Source organism: Sapajus apella, unplaced genomic scaffold, assembly GCF_009761245.1.
Source record: "Sapajus apella isolate SASKATOON/1434 unplaced genomic scaffold, GSC_monkey_1.0 scaffold6, whole genome shotgun sequence".
NCBI classification, from domain to species: domain Eukaryota; kingdom Metazoa; phylum Chordata; class Mammalia; order Primates; family Cebidae; genus Sapajus; species Sapajus apella.
In genome coordinates this window covers 920,612-933,959 of record NW_022436946.1, presented here as the reverse complement: position 1 = coordinate 933,959, position 13,348 = coordinate 920,612, and the positions used below count along the sequence as shown (strand labels likewise).

Here is a 13,348-nt window from a genome sequence, read left to right as displayed (position 1 = left end):
GTCTATATGATTATTTGGATATCATACTCCTCTAAAAAACAACAACAACAAAGCTGCATGATGTTTCTTAGTGTGGCTATGCAATAATATACTTATTTACTTATTTGTTCCCCTTAGATGGGCATTGAGGTTTTTAGAGGCGCACAGTGGGGTGGCCATCCTTGTATACTCCACTTTAAAAACATGTGTTTTTTCTAGTTTAGATACTTTAATTCATAATAGCTGGATAGATAAGAGGAGAGGGAGGAAGGGATGGATGGATAGAAAGCTAGAACTCGGTACTTTACTAGTAGTAACAAATATCCATGTACACTGTATCTAACTCAAGACCTTAATTATCACACTCCTAGTGCTATTGTGCATGTGCACATACCATCTCCCTTAGCAACTGGCAAGTACTCCACTATGGGAAAAATTCAGCTGAGGGCCATGACATTAGAAAGAAAATGATCAGGCTGGGCACCGTGGCTCACGCCTGTAATCCCAACACTTAGAGAGAATGGCTTGAACCCAGGAGGGATTCAAGAATGACATTCTCCTAGGGGAATGGTTTGAACCCGGGAGGCAGAGGTTGCAGTGAGCTGAGATTACACCATTGCACTTTAGCCTGGGAGACAGCAATAGTCTGTCTCAAAAAAAGAAAAAGAAAGAAAGAAAGAAAATGGGCAGAATTATATGAGATGAACAGAAAAAACAATGGGACCAAGTAAGGGATTGAAACTACAAATGGGGATCCAGTTGGTTTTTTTTTTTTTTTAATACACACACACAAACACACACACACACGAATTTCACTCTCATTGCTCAGGTCACTGCAACCTCTGCCTCCCGGGTTCAAGCGATTCCTGCCTGTCTCAGCCTCCTGAGTAGCTGGAATTAACAGGCGCTGGCTATTCTGCCCCCCTAATTTTTGTATTTTTAGTAGAGACGGGGTTTCACCATGTTGGTCAGGCTGGTCTAGAACTCCTGACCTCAAGTGATCTACCCGCCTTGGCCTCCCAGAGTGCTGGGATCACAGACGTGAGCCACTGCACCCAGCCAATGATACTCCTTACAACTTTCTCTGAATATTAAGGTGCCGTTTTAAATTAATATTTAACCAAATTATTAAAATTTTTACACATTATTGAGCTAATTGGTTTGTTATAAATGTTTATGGTTGGTGTAAGATGAAAATTGGTTCTTTCAAGTGCTTTTACTCTCTTTTCTCCTTGTTCTCTTTTACCCATAAATAGGAACTTGTTATCATACTTAGCTCCTGTTTTCTTTTATAGATGATATTTATGCATAGGATAGATTATCCAAAAATTAGAGTGAAAGAGGGCAATGAATGATAATGTATTGGAAAACAATGAGATATGAATTGTAAAATATACAAAATGTAGTCAATTATATAATATGTTTTGATGAAGTATAACTATTCCATCTTAGATTTATTGCATTTTTCTTGATCCTTAGAAAATGTAGTACCTACCACAAAACCACAATACATAAGTTGCCAAGTGTGGCCAACTTGCGCATTCCTTTTAGAAGAACTTATAACTGCTAAGCCTGTTAACCATCAGAAGTTGTCAGCATTCATGGCCTTGAGACAATGCATTAAATGAGAAAATTGGGAAATTTTCTCTTTAAGAGGAATTATGCTACTTTATAACATAATCATTTGTTCCCTTTAAATTTTAAATCTCTCTCAATCTGAACATAATAGCTAACTTAAAATAAGTAACATTTGGATTCTATTATTTTTGCAGATAACTGATTATCTGTGTGAAATGATTTAGTATTATAACTTTTTTGATAAAGTTTTATGGTAAAGATTGATTGTAGTTACCTTATTTTTATCGTAAATGGAGATAGTAAAGTTTGCTTTGCCTTGATAGAATTGTAACATCATGCTCCAAAAAATATAATTCCAATGATTTACCATAAAAAGTAAGCTTTAAAACTTTATGTTAACATTTGTAAATTATTTTAAAGTTAATTAAATGTGAAGTGCAGTAAGTACTTCCTAACTGGTATATGATATGATACTGGTATAATGTGTCATAATGTAAAAGATAACTTAAATCGTATATGTACTTAGGTAATATGATTCTTTGTGTTTAATTTTTGAAATCTTCATTGGAGTCAAAGCTTTTAAAATTTGCTTTAATTTAAAAAATAATAGCATCATTCAGCTATTCTGAGTGCATTATCAACACTTCTTTCTGTGGTAAAGATATTATTTAACAGTAATTCATGACAGTGTGATAATGTCAGCCAATTCACAGAAGAGATGGAAATTGTAATTAATAATAAGAACCTGGGCCATGCACAGTGGCTCATACCTGAAATCTCAGCACTTTGGGAGGCCAAGGTGGGAGGATCACTTGAGTCCAAGAGTTCAAGACCAACCTTGGCAATATAGGGAGACCCTACAAAAAAATATATAAAAATTAGCCAGTTGTAGTGGCATGCACCAATAGTCCCTGCTACTCAGGAAGCTGAGGAGGGAAGATCCTTTGGCCCAGGAGGTTGAGGCTGCAGTGAGCCATGATTGTGCCATTGCACTCCAGCCTGGGTGACAGAGCAAGACCCTATCTCAAAAAGAAAGAGAAGAAAAGAGAAGGAGAAAGAAGGAAAAAAAGAAAGAAACTGTTAGCATCAAATTGACAAGCAAATAGATAGGTTGAAACATTCTGCCATCCCATTTGGCATCCTGGAGAGGTTAATCTTAATAGTCAGTTGTTGAGGCAGAGGCATGTTCCTAAATATCACCATGCTGTGCAAAGTCACACAAACATACACACACACAGCTTATGGGGAAAAAAATTGGAATTATGGGTACAACACTTGAAAACATCAGCTGTGAACATTAAAAAAAAAAAAAGATAAGGCTGGGCATACCTGTAATCCCAGAACTTTGGGAGGCCAAGGCAGGTGGATCACCTGAGATCAGGAGTTCGAGATCAGCCTAGCCAACATGATGAAACCCTGTCTCTATTAAAAATACAAAAAATTAGCCAGGCGTGGTGATGGACGCCTGTAGTCTAAGCTACTCAGGAGCCTGAGATAGGAGAATTGCTTGAACCCAGGAGGTGGAGGTTGCAGTGAGCCAAGATTGTGCCCTTGTACTCCAGCCTGGGCAAGAAGAGCGAAACTCTGTCTCAAAAAAAAGATAAGAACTTAAAGATAACAATTTTATTCATGTTAAATGGTTAAGAAATATGTAAATACTATAATGAATATTGTACTTTTCCTTGAATAAGACCTAAAGTTTGCTTATGGAAGGGGAGCATAGGAAGAGTTGCAGCTTGTGAGTTATTGTAAAGTCGTCAAGTAAGGGTTTTTTGCCATCAGTAGTGTAGCTGGGTGTGATTAATGACATACAGATGTGTTAAGCTGAGATAGCTGGTAAGTGTTTCAGGTGTGTTCATGTTTACTTTTTGTATATTCATAGTTTGTTTCAGCTCGATATGGCTTTCTCTGTTTACCTAGTGTTTCTTATAAATGAAATTACAGCAAAATTCACTTAATGTTCAGATTGTTTGCTCATATATCAATCGTGATGGAACATATTTACATTTTGAAAACAGATACAGCAGCACTGACTTATAGCTGAGTTTAAGGGAAACACTTAAGTTTGGGGGTGTAGAAAACCGTAGTCTTCAAAAGCTATATGTATTCTGATGTTTATTTAGAGACTTACTGCAACAAATATTTACTGAGCATCCATTTGACATATATTATCTGAGCACTTAGGTTATACCAGTGAACAAAATAGTCTGTCTACTTGGGAACTTACATTCATTCATTCATTCATTCATCCATTCATTCATAGATGGAGTCTCACTCTGTTGCCCAGGCAGGAGTGCAGTGGTGCGATCTCGACTCACTGCAACCTCTGCCTCCTGGGTTCAAGCGATTCTCTTGCCTCAGCCTCCCAAGTTGCTGGGATTACAGGTGCCTGCCACCACATCTGGCTAGTTTTTGTATTTTTAGTAGAGACAGGGTTTCACCATGTTGGCCAGGCTGGTCTCAAACCCCTGACTTCAGGTGATCCATCCACCTCAGCCTTCCGAAGTGCTGGGATTACAGGCATGAGCCACCACATCCCATTGGGAACTAACATTTCTTATGTAAAGAATTTTGTTTGTGACCAGGGCTTGGTTTTAAGAGGTAAATTGGATTGACTGGGAGAAGAGAAAGTCTAACAAGGAGATGACTGGACAACAAGGCATTTTTCAGAATTCTTGAATTATGCTTTTATAAGATCACTTCCTAGAATTCGGTCCAATTCAGAATTTTATGGTTTACAGAAAAAAATTATCATCTCTAGTGATTACTTTGGAAACCAGAATTTGCTTGTAGCATATGTTGAAATGGAAAAATCTTCTCCTTACATTCTTGCTCATAAGCTAAGGAAGAATCCTAATGCAGTTGAGAAGTGAATTTTATATAGTTCTTCCTACTACTGTTTGATATTCAACATGAACCATATTTCATGTCTTTTTTTTTAAGATCTCAGTCACCCAGGCTGGAGTGCAGTGACGCAATCATAGCTCACTGAAATCTTCAACTGGGCTCAATGTATCCTCCTTCCTTAGCCTCCCTAGTAGCTGGGACTACAGGCATGTACCACCATGCCCAGCTTACTTTTTAACATAATTAAATTTGTTCCAGCAGAACTCATAATCATATAAGAATGGGGCAAAGATAAAATTATTTATGTATATATACACACACACAAACATATATATGTATGTAGTTTTACATATATTAAAACCTTAGCATTAGCATATCTCAAGGTCTTCTCTGATAAAGACCACTATACCTAGAAACCTTTATTCATCTTTCTCATCTTCTCCTGTAACTACTCCCCATCCTGAGTACCTTCTGTATAATCCCCTTCTTTCCTCTTGGTCCCTCCTTTCTTCCTTCTGCAAGACAGGTGACACTATCCCCAGAATCTACCTTACTTGTCTTCCTTTATACTTTAAGTTTCGATGTTTCAACACTTCCCCATTTCACCCTCAGCCCAGATATATCTCTTTAAACACCTATTATAGCACAGTTTATGCCACTTATCTAGCACTTTGCACAACCTAGTACTGTTGAGTTTGTCATGTAGCTTTGTCAGATTTCCCCAACTGCAAGTTTTTTGTCCCATACACATTGAAAAGGAAGGCCTTAAAGGTTTAATCCACTCCTACATTATTCTGCAGCCAGGATAATATGCAGCCTTGTAAGGTTTTGTTTCTTTGTACTTCATGGAAGTTCAGAACATTTAGAATAAATAATTACTACTACAAGTTTGTGCTTTGTGCTATAGTCAGGACAGATATAATGCAATTGACTTTAATTGTGTTATCACTAATCCATGAAGCTCTTTGAGTTGTTTTCACCATTTTACAAAACATGAAATAATAGTATTGATATTTTATTTAGATAGATACTTACCATGTGCTCTTTTTTATTATCTTACATGGATTACTCATTTAATTCTCATAACAATCCTATGAAGTAGCTACTCTATCACCACCATTTTATAGATGAGGAAACTGAGGAACAGAGAAGTTAAATTATTTGCCCAAGAGGTTACTGCAAGTAAGTAGCATATTAAACTTCATAAATGAACCCATGAAATCCTAGAATTTATACTTAACCAGTTATCACTATGTATCAAATACTGTTTTATATACATTATATCATAATTGTCTCATCTAGTTAGATGAGACAGTGTGCTCTTATGACATTGAGGCTGAAATATTTAGCAACATTAGGTTATCTCTGTTTTAAACTATTAACAAGTTCTTTCATCAGAAAATTTTAGAAACATGCATGGCTAAGGTAGAATACTGTTTCTTTTAATTCTACTCTTAGGAAACTCTACTCTTCAGGAAAGTTTATGCCTGTCTCAGAGTAACGTTTTATTTTTTCATTGGTCCCTTTTCTTTGTTAAGATTTTAATAGTAAAGGCCAATACTTTGTCAAGTTTAAATTGTGTAAATGAAGTAGTTTATATGAGATACATTACCAGTTATTCTTTTTATATGTAAAAATTAGATCTCTGGGAATTTAGCTTTGCTCCATCATTTACTTTGCATGGTACCTTCTTGATAGTAAAAGATTTTTCAGAAATTGACCTGGCCAAAAACAGTTTGTATTTTATAATAAAGAAGCTTCATTTTTAGCTGACCTATGGTAATCCATATGTGTTTATTGTACAACTACATTTGTCCTGTGCTCTTAAATATATAGTAGTTGCAGAACCTGTTTGTGTATACTTATAGAGGTAATTTTTTCTTCCCCGTTATTTCTTTCCCATTGAATCAAGTTACATAAAAGTTTCTAACCATTCCTGTTATAGAGCTTGTTGGTAATTGACTTCATTTTAATAATATTTTTATTTCATTGCCTTTCACCTGTTTTTTTAAACTCATGAAATTCCACACCGCTTTTCATCTCTCTTTTCCTCCCTTAAACCAATACTTTACTACAAGCTCCTCTTATATGTGATCCTTTGACCATAGTCATCTTGGTTTTTGATTAGTCCCTTCCCTTCCCTGCCTTTCATTTACTGTATGTCAACTAGAAGTTTTGTAGGAACTGGAATAAACTTTATTTGAAGAAACATTCAGATGAGCAGTTGTCATGAGAGAGCGCAACACAGGATTCAGATATGAATTGGGGAACATACCTGGGCTTTACACTGGGGACTTTGATTCAGTAAGTCCAGGATGAAGCCCAGTGATTTTGTTTCAGGTGGTCCACAGACCAAGCTAAAAAATGCTGGCCTAGAAAACACAGCCTTTTCTTGATCAGGAAAGTCGCCGTTTTTGTCCTATCTTAAATCTTAAGGAGCTTTTAACGTTTGGCACCTTTTTCCTCTCCTACTTACACACTCAACTTTGCTCTAAGATTTACCTGTTTTGAACATTGTCAGCCTCGTGAAATGGAATTACTAATTCCGTGGTTCTCTATCTTGACTCATTTTCAACATGATGTTGTTTTTCATTTTTTACCTCTAGAACTCCTTTGCTTCCTGGGTTAAAGAAATAAGATTCGATAGCAGTTTTGCTTTTGTTTCTGCCAGAAATCCTATGGCATCACCAGCCTCAGACCAGTTTTTTTGTTAATTTCTATTTTGAGTTTCTTTTCTATACCTGTAGTGTAAATCTGGATTCCACACCTGTGCATGGTGCAGGCTTGTGTCTTTTAATTTTATAAGGGAGACTTCCCACTCATGGCTCTAGTGAATTTCAGTTGTTCTTGTGGCTTCTGTGTTGCAATGGTTAGAAGTTTAGCTGCTTTCTCCTAGTAAGGAAGGACTTTGCAGAATCAAGTCTTGTACAACTATTTCATTTAAATAAAGATGTCTTCCTGTATGGTCCTGTAGTGTGTCTCCTTTCCACATAGCATTAAAACCCCAGTTTCAGCATGTCTAGTTCTGATAACTATATCTCTCTTCTTCCAAACTCCTCTCCCTCACATATCGCCATAGTATTTTAACTTAAGCACTTATTATAGTGGTTTTTAATTCTTTGTTTCTGGCACCAGGGAATTTTTTTCTTGCAGGCTCTGCTGTTAGCAAACAAAGTCAATCGTTTTTCAGTATTTCTGGTTGTTCAGAACAGAAGAGGTCAGAACTAGCTCAGTACACCGTCATTCTGGAACTGAAATTAAGACTAAAATTTTTAAACTGGGATACCTATAATAAATCCAGCCCTATAGTTTGTATGCTTTGTTCCTAATCATTTATTCAAAATGTTTTGCCGGTTTTTTAAAGTAAATGCTCTTGGTATATAGGTATTTTGTTTGCTTTATTTGAATTTAGGTTTTTACATCAGAAGATGATAGGCTTTTTTTTTCCAAAGCTTTTTTTTATGATAGCCTGTGTTTGTTCTTGCATTGCTATAAAGACGTTCCCAAGACTGGGTAATTTAGAAAGAGTAGGGGTTTATTTGGCTCCTAGTTCTGCAGGCTGTACAGGAAGCATGTTGCCAGGCATCTGCTCGCCTTTTGGCGAGACTTCAGGAAGTTTACAGTCACGGCCAAGGCACAGGGAGAGCCAGCGTGTCACGTGGCAAAAACAGGAGCAATGGAGGAGGAAGTTTTAAACTTCTAGATCTCATGAAAACTCAATCCTGAGAACAGTGCCAAGGCGGGTGGCACTAAACCATTCATAAGAAATCTACCGCCGTGGTCCAGTCACCTCCTACTAGGTCCCATATCCAACATTGGGGATCATAATTCAACATGAGGTTTAGAGAAGACAGCATCCAAACTATATTATTCCACCCTTGCCTCTCAAAATCTCATGTTCTTCTCACATTCCAAGATATAATCATTCCTTCATAATAGTCCTCCAAAAGTCTCAACTCATTTCAGCCACACTCAGAAGTCCAAAGAATCATCTGAGACAAACCAAGTCCCTTTTACCTATGAGCCTGTAAAATCAAAACAAGTTACCTACTTTCAGGATACAGTGGGGGTTGCAGGCATTGGGTAAACATTCCCATTTCAAAAGGGAGAAATCGACCAAAAGAAAGGGGCTACAGGCTTCATACAGATGTAAAACCCAGTAGGGCAGTCATTAAATCTTAAAGCTCCAAAATAACCTCCTTTGACTCCATGTCCCACATCCAGGGATTCGAGCACCCCTGCCTCTCTGTGTCTGCAGAGTTCAGCTGCCACAAGTGTTCTCATGGGTTGGAGTTGAGTGTCTGCAGCTTTTTCTGGCACAAGGTGTAAGCTGCTGGTAGATCTACTATTCCAGGGTCTGGAGCATGGTGGTCCTTTTCCCCAGCTCCACTAGGCAGTGCCCCCATGGAGACTCTGTGGGGACTCACAACTCCACATTTTCCCTCCCTACAGCCCTAGTAGAGGTTTTCTGTGAGGATTCTGCTCCTGCAGCAGGCCTCTGCCTGGCCACCCAGTCTTTCTCATATATCCTCTGAAATCTAGGTGGAGGCTGCCAAGCCTCCTTCACTCTAGGCAATATGCACACCTGTAGGCTTAACACCGTATGGAAGCTGCTGAGGCTTAAGGTGTCTTGCATTCTCCAAAGCAGGAGCAGCCCAAGTTGTTCTTGGCCCTTTGAGCCATAGCTGGAGCTGGAGTGGCCTGGATGCAGGGAGCAGTCTCCCAAGCTGTGCAGGGCTGGAGCTGTGCAGGGCTGGGCCACAACGCCAGAACCATTCTTTCCTCCTGGTCTCTGAGGAAAGATCTCTGAAATGCCTTCGAGGCCTTTTTCCCATTGTCTTGGCTGTTAGCACTTGACTCCTTTTTAGTCATGCCAATCTCTCTAGCAAGTGGTTGCTCCACAGCCTGCTTGAATTCCTCTCCTGAAAAAGCATTTTCTTTCTCTGCCTCATGGCCAGGCTGCACGTTTTCCAGACTTTTATAGTTCTACTTCCCCTTTAAATATAACTTCCAACCTTAAGTCATTTCTTTGCTCCAACATCTGAGTATAGGTTGTTAGAAACATCCAGGCCACATCAGAAATTTCTTCTGTAGATGCCCTAAGTCATCACTCTTAAGTCGTCTCTCTTAAGTTGAAACTTCCACAGATCGCTAGGGCATGAACACAATACAGCCAAGCTCTTTGCTAAGGCATAACAAGGGTGAATCTGCTCTGGTTCCTAATAAGTTCTTCTGGGACCTCAGGAAGCTTACAACCATGGCAGAAGGCAAACGGGGACCCTGGATATCACATAGAGCAGGTACAAGAGACAGGAGGTGCCACACACTTTTGAGCAGCCATATCTGACAAGAACTCACTATTGTGAGGACAGTGCCAAGAGGATGGTACTAAACCATTTATGAGAAACCCATCCCCATGATTCATTCACCACCAGGCCCCACCTCTAACACTGGAGATCACAGTTCAGCGTGGGATTTAGAGGGGATAATACCCAAACTATATTATAACCTTTTAAAGTAAATTAAAAACTGAAATCTGTCTAGATTCTGAAACAATTTAAACAACACAAAAATTACCTTTTTTTGGAAAGTTTTAGAAAACTGTCCCATCTGGCTTGGTGTGCTGGGGAAGGGGAGACTGGGCAAGAGCAGTTAGCTTCAATCTTTGACAGACTTTGCCATATTTTTATAGTCATTGTTTTGGTTTTTTTTTTTTTTTTTTTTTTTTTTTGAGACAGGGTTTCACTGTTGTTACCCAGGCTAGAGTGCAATGGCGCGATCTCGGCTCACCGCAACCTCTGCCTCCTGGGTTCAGGCAATTCTCCTGCCTCAGCCTCCCGAGTAGCTGGGACTACAGGCACGCGCCACCATGCCCAGCTAATTTTTTGTATTTTTAGTAGAGACGGGGTTTCACCATGTTGACCAGGATGGTCTCGATCTCTTGACCTCGTGATCCACCTGCCTCGGCCTCCCAAAGTGCTGGGATTACAGGCGTGAGCCACCGCGCCCGGCCCTGTTTTGTTTTTAATATCAAGGCAGCTTGCTTTCTAGAAAATAATACATCTAATATAATCTATAACTTAAGTAGAATAGTAATATTTCTCCTTTACCCCTCCCTTCTATTTCTCCCCATTTTCCCTAGTGTTAGAATTTTGAGAGCTTTGTTATTTTATCAGACGTAGTTGAATACCAGCTTTGGTCACATATGGTTAATATTCTACAGTTTTTAAAATTAAAATTAGGCTTTTCTTCCCTAAATACTACTACAGGAAGTGACCTTGGAGATTTAGTCCATCTGTCATTATTGACTAAGTATCTAGGCTAACAGTATTTATAGGGGAAATAAGTAATATAAACATTGAATATTGATTAAATAAAAATTATAAAATAAGTGACTGGGCAGTGGAGTATAGCAGTACAGAAGTATGGTGTATATATAGGGTAGGCACTAAGTTCTAAAGCTAAATCTTTATTTTCTCGTAACTGGCGCTAAACCATTTATGAGAAATTTACCCCTGTGATTCATTCACCACCAGGTCCCACCTCCAACAATAGGTAAGAATGTGGAGAAGCAGCTCAGTCTTGACCGTGGTTACCTCTGCAGAGTAGGAATCAAAGGCACAGAGGCGTGAGGCAGGGGAAGTTTCCCTGATGAGCTTCGTAGCACTTGCTAGTTTTTTAAATTATTTACATGTTTTCTTTCTTAAGCATTTTTTAAAGTTTCATTACAGGTTAATGCCACATCAAAATATTTCCTGAACAAAAAAATTCATTAAGATACTTGAAAATCCATCTTTAAACGTAGTCTTCAGTTTTTTGAGGATAGAAAGAATGTGACCATTCTGAAAAACTTAATTACTATATAATGTCTTATCTATAATATAATTAGTGACATATTTAAATTATATGGAAGGATTATCTCGTTCACACTTAGTTTTTAATTAATACCAGTACTAAAGATGCCTCTCACATTTTTATCTGCAGGTCAGATCTGTCCTTTGAGCGCTATACCCATCCATATATTGCAACTCCCTGTGTGGTATCTCTATTTGGATGTTTTAAAGGCACCCTAGATTGTACGGTTTCAGAAACAAACCAGTAATCCTTCTCTTTGTTTGTACTGTTGGATTTTTCCCATTGTTTCCCAATTGGAAATCTGACCACGATCCAGTTGAGCAAATCAGAAATCAACCTTGACACCTCCTTCTCTTTTACCCCAATTTCTAATCTGTCACTGGATTTCTATACATTTTTACTTCCTAAATATCCTTTAAGGTTTCACACTTCTCTCTACCTAGTCTCCATTGCTATCCACAGTACAAGCTATTACCATTTTCTGGCCGGACTACAGCAGTAGCTTTCTAACTAGTCTTCTCATATATTCTTTTGCCCTTTTTCCATACAATAGCCATTTTTTTATACACACATGATTTCTTGATCATGTCACCTTTCCTACCTCTGAGCTTTAAATCCTTCAGTGGCTTTCCAAATTTTAATGTCCTATGAGACACTTCATGATTTGGGCCCTACCTATTTTTCTTGATCTTTGCTTTCTACGATTTCTTCTAATGTACCATGTTCCTATGCTCTACTTTGGAATGATGTGAAAGATAAAAACAGTGGCTGTGGTAGCCACAAGAGAGATGACAGACAGCAGACCCAATAGCAGAAGAAGGTAGACAGAAGATAAAATGGGCAAGTTAAAAATAGTTATCTAAGTTATAAACTTGTATTTATGTGCCTTTAACCTAGCAATTTCTGTGATCTGCAGGGCAAGGACATTGACTCTAATACTTGCACTATCTTCAGCATGGTATCTCTGCATACTATACACTCATTAGATGTACAGCTGATAAACAGATGATGATAGTCCCTGTTTTAAACACTCTTATCTAGTTGCCTCGTAAATGTTCAGATTTTCATCAGATCTATATATTCAGTTGCGTTCTTTGTTTTTGTTTGTTTGTTTAATCTGGAGACATGGTCTCGTGTTAAACAGTTGGCTTTTGTATACTCTTATAGTCCTAGAAACATCCACCATGATAAACCTTACTGAATATAAAGCATAACTTGCAGTCTAAGCCATTAACCAGTGCTTAGTACTCTTCACTGTAATAGTTACTGAGAAATCAAAAATTGTTTCCATAATCTTTAAGAAAGGAAATAATACAGCACATTTTAGAAACCTTTCCAATATGTTTACTTATGTTTCGTAGTCCTGTATATACTCTGCTACTATTTAGAATCCTTAAAGAATTAATCCTCCTAGATCATTTTAGCTGGTGGAAGGTTAGATGCCGAAACCTTATAACTATTGCTCCAGACATTTTATAAAGTGTGATTTCTTTATTCTGTTTCTCAGGAAAGGAGTTATTTTGCATTTTAACATAGAAAATATATATCTGTTTATTGTGAGAAATAGTTTTACAGAGTAAGCTTACAAGATATTTCTTGGTTTTTGTTTTGAAATTAGTAAATGCCAGTTGTTTCAGTAATGTGTTTGGGTTGTCCATACAAATGACTGATTGCTCCACAAAGGCTACATTTTCAAATAGTTATCTTGCCTTAATTCTTAAAGTTTACTTTTGCTGGCTATAGTATGTGGGTTGACAGCTTGGTTTTTTCATCTTTCAGTACTTACGTTATGTCATTTCACTATCTTCTGGCCTACATTGTTCCTGATGAGAAGTCAGCATTCATTTGAATTATTGTCATTCTGTTTCTTTGGTTGTTTTCAAGATTCTCTTTTTGGTTTTTAACAGTTTGGCTATCGTGTGCCTATTGTAGTCTTTGGGTTTTTCTGTTGGGATTTACTGGTATTTTAAATCTGTAAATGTATATAGTTTACTAACAAAATGTTTAGCCACAATTTATTCTAATATTTTTTTCTACCTCATTCTTTCCTCCCCTTTCCTTCTGGATCTCCAATTACAGGTATGTTAAA

The 13,348-nt window shown here is 37.8% G+C and overlaps 1 protein-coding gene across 5 annotated transcripts in view; it reads left to right on the top strand.

Annotated features, from left to right (window-relative positions):
- The window catches only part of TAB2 (TGF-beta activated kinase 1 (MAP3K7) binding protein 2), an 89,095-nt gene that overhangs the window by 25,987 nt on the left and 49,760 nt on the right, over positions 1–13,348 (top strand). The window contains exon 1 of one of the 5 annotated variants that reach the window (XM_032274504.1): positions 10,433–13,338. The exons of the other annotated variants lie outside the window; for them this stretch is intronic. The gene's annotated coding sequence lies outside the window, so the exon portion shown is untranslated. Of the gene's footprint in view, positions 1–10,432; positions 13,339–13,348 lie in introns of those variants that run through there. 5 annotated transcript variants of the gene reach the window in all.